Genomic DNA, 4275 nt, shown 5'->3' with positions numbered 1-4275 from the left:
ATCTGTGTTTCAGAAAATGAGAGGATTTTTTTAATATGGAAAAGAGCTAAACAGCAAAATTGCTTTAAAATTGTACTGAATATACATAGAAGCAAATACATAAATACTGACACAATTAGAAGAAAAAACTGACATGGTTAAAGCTATGGCACGGCAATTTAAAATATGCAGATCCAATTTCAATTTTCCCTTTCTAAACACTCGCCGTATGTCCACCTCTGCCCACTCTGCCATGCGTAACCAAACATACATTATAAAAACTATAGGTACCTAATTCCAACCTGTCCATTTTATGAGTCTTCAATTTCCATAACATGGTAAAAGTACTTTTATTTCTTTTTGTATTTTCTGGATCCTAAATACTATTAATATATTTCCGAATGAAAGATGGTCTACTGCATAAAAGCCATTCAGTTTTTCTCTTCATGTTTTCCTCTTAACAATTAAGGGCTCCTTCTTCAAAGCCCTAGTGGGGCATGAGGAAAGCAGAACCATGACAGTTCTGTGGGCATGCACTGTGCTTTTCAGGGATGCAGTTCTGTGTAATCATTGAGCTCCTACTTGCAAAAATGCAGAGAGCTATGTCTAAGAATCACAATCCTTATTTTCCTTTACTTCAAATTCAAACTTCCTGATATAGACATATTTTCATTTAAAATGCTTTCAGAGGAAAGATGGGAAGTGGGAGTGAAAAATGAATTTATTTTATTTTATTTTTACTTTCATCCACAGTTATATCCTAGCTCACCAAGTTCTTTACCCTCTTTACCTCAATGGTTTACTTCCTGTGTTCAAGGCCTTCCTATGACCTCTTAGACATCGGAGCAGAAAACTCGGAGTAATACGCTGTGTTCAGCATCTTCCAAAAGCCCTTATTATCTATCTTAATCTATAGCTTCTACCTCCAGTGTCAAAATTGGCATGATCTGCTATAGTTTTCTCAATTTATCTTCTGTGATTTGTGATAATAGATTTCAGACCAACCATCATGTTAATCATTTCTAGAGTATACATTATCTTGCTACTGTCACAAAGGTATGTTTTTGTTGGTTCGTTTGCAGAAATTAACCAAAGGAGCCATTCATGAGGCAATCAGCACTTTTGATACATTGAAAGACCCTCCAGAAAGGTGTCTCTTCTTACTTTACTCAGAAGTAACGAATGTATTATTTTTCTTTTATCACATTAGTCAGTTGTGAAACATACAGTTGAATTTTTACAATCACAGCCAAATCAAGGTTTTTATTTGACTAGAATAATAAAAAATTGATTTTATTGGTAGTTCGCATGTCTGAAGAAGATTTAAGAAAACAGTACATACTAATTTAAATTTACATTTCAAATATATACTTTAAGGATGTCTGTTGACACAAATAGTCTATATCTAGGGTTAAACAGATTGCACAAAACATAACAATGGTTCTCCATTTATTTATAAAATAAAATATAAAATGCTAATATACATAATGTTAAAGGCTTTTTAACTTAAAAAATTCAGACATACACAAAAGTAGAGCAAACAGTATAGAAACCCCACAGAGCCATTGCCCAGATGTAATAATAATTATTTAGGTTTGAGGTTTTTGCTCTTGTCCAGTCTTTCCTTTCTCAAACCTTTTTTCTTCTTGGGAATGAATATTTTAAAATGTCAGACATCATGTCATTTCACTCCTGTGTATTTCAGTATGTTTCTCTAAAATAGAGTAATATTTTCTTACATAATTGCAGTGCCCTTATCACAATCGGCAAAAATTTGCAGTAATTCCTTGATACTGTTTCATTTCTAATCCATGTTCAAATTTCTGGTTTTTTTTTTTTTTTTGCAAAATGTCTTTTTGCAGTTGATTTCTTCAAATGAGAATCAAAATAAATTCTATGTGTTTTGTCTTTTGAATCTCCTTTACTTGAGAATAGGGCCCCTCTGCCTTTTTTTTCTCGTCTTTAAAAATTTGTTGAAAACAACTGGCTTAGTTGTCTTTTAAAGGGACTTACATTAAATGCTTTCTTTTTTCCTTATGATATCTGATAATGTGTTTCTCTGTCTTCTGTATTTTTAATAAACTCAAATTTAAGTACTTTTGGATAGAACACTTTATTATACAGCACTATGGCTTACTTTCTTCCCTAATGGTACTGAGATCAATCTTTCTGCTCAGTTAGTGACAACTTGATCCTCTGTTTGTAAACTTTTTCCATCAGCCTTCATCTAATGGTCAACCTTTAATCAACTGAAGATTTTTGTCTGAATTTAGAAACTGCAAAAGGTAATGATTCTGTAATTCTATTATTTATGTTACATTTATAAACTGAATGCTTCTTTAAGAACATTTTGTCATCCATTAGGAAAATCTGTTTACCTTGTTCATAAAGCAAAGGCTAAATAAATTCTTTATTATCTCTTTTCCTGGCAGTCTTTTGAATAAGGAGCTGAAATCATAATGCTTACTTGGGCTTCATAGGTTCATGAGTGCCATTATGAACTTACTGTTTTTAATATAAAAATACGATTTTAACTCATGGTCTTCTTGTTTAGAGATTCATTACAAAGTAAATATGCAGATTCATTATTTACTCTTTATATAATTTGTTTAGAATTGAAATACTATAACAAGAGTATAAAAATGATTATTGACATTTATGGCTTATATTTTTCTTTAAATATTACTGAGCTTAAATAAGTGGGCCTCAGAAAACTTTGTCCACTGAAGTTCCACAAAATCTGTATATGTATACATTTATAGTGTGTGTGTGTGTATATATATAATATATATATATAATTCTAACAATAATTAGAATTGTAATCAAATTATAACAATAATTCTACTAACAATTATTTGTTAAAATTTTTATTTGACAAAGTAGCAAAGTGATGTGTAATATCGTGTAAGAAAATCACGGAAGTGCTAGTTTGATAAAACAACATTGTGTGAGGTGTAGATAGAGATTTCGAGTTTTGTGTATTCTGAACATCAGAATCTATACTGCAGTATTCAGGTAAGTTCCGCTCCATTCAGCTAGTTGTCTCAAGGTAGCAAAACCTACATCTTCAATTCAACACCCTAAGAAGAGGACAAAAGCTAAGGAGAGAATGGCTGAACCCAAAATACAGAATGATCTAGTGTTTCTGATAAAATAATGTAAGCATAAGCACACAAATGTAGTAAATGAGGAATATGTAGTGCAATTCTGATATTAAAATTTTTGACCTTATACTCAGTCAGATTTTTATCCATTTAGATTGGAAATCTTGATAGCAATTTCCACTTGTTTGTTATCTTTTGTTGATAGATAATATTTTTACATATTTATGGGGTACATGTGGTATTTTGTCACATGCATAGAATGTGTAATAATCAAATCAGGATATTTAGGGCATCCATCACCTCTAGTATTTATTATTTCTATGTGTTGGGAACATTTCAAGTTCTCTCTTTTAGCTACTTTGAAATATACAATACATTGCTGTTATCTGTTGTCATCTGACTCTGCTGTAAATGTTAGAACGTTTTCCTTTTATCTAACGCTATGTTTGGACCGACTAAGCGACTTCTCTTCTAAGGCCCGTCCCCACCACACACACCCTTCCCAGCCTCTAGTAGCTATTATTGTACTCTTAACAAAGTTCTACTTCTTATTAATAATTTGGTCTTTAATCGCTTCTCGGCCTTTTGGCTAAGATCAAGTGTAATAATTTGGTCTTTATGCAGTCTCTTAAATTCTTTGAGTAGTACTAGGCCACTTACCAGCTCAAGTAAGTTTAAATGCTTATACTTACTTGTCAAAGAATACAATGTTTTTAAAACCTGCCTTGTAAACTCTATTTTAAATAATGATTTTTTTAAAGTGTTACAATTATCTTTGAGATTATGCTTATTACCATGTAAATTTGATTGGATGTATAATGCATGTTACTAATTGTTGCATTTTTATATACTTTGGTAGCTTTGAATTCCTGAAATTTATAGTGTCTGTGTTCATTTGGGACCATAAGTAGACAGATCACAGGCAGAAGAAGAATTCAGTCGTCCTAACTCTGACTACAATATCTGATACAATTTGTGGGTCCCTGATGAGATCTATGAAATCAGACTTTTAGGAATGAAAATCAGGAATCAATGTTTACTGAAAGCTTTTTGGAGTTTTCTTACATGGCCATGCTATATAGCTATGGATATTTAAACAGGTGTTTTTGTCCTCTGCAATTGAGAGCTACACATTTGTAAAATGTGCCTCAAATTTTCTTGCACTTAGGAGTCTCTTATTCTAAGTTTCCCA

At 31.8% G+C, this 4275-nt stretch overlaps 1 pseudogene; it reads left to right on the top strand.

Annotated features, from left to right (window-relative positions):
* Nucleotides 1–3652: 3652 nt before the first annotated feature.
* LOC116524363 lies at nt 3653–3812 on the top strand (annotated as a pseudogene).
* Nucleotides 3813–4275: the final 463 nt, after the last annotated feature.

The sequence above is a fragment of the Sapajus apella genome, unplaced genomic scaffold (assembly GCF_009761245.1).
Source record: "Sapajus apella isolate SASKATOON/1434 unplaced genomic scaffold, GSC_monkey_1.0 scaffold44, whole genome shotgun sequence".
Classification (NCBI taxonomy): Eukaryota; Metazoa; Chordata; class Mammalia; order Primates; family Cebidae; genus Sapajus; species Sapajus apella.
This window is presented reverse-complemented; position numbering and strand designations above follow the sequence as displayed.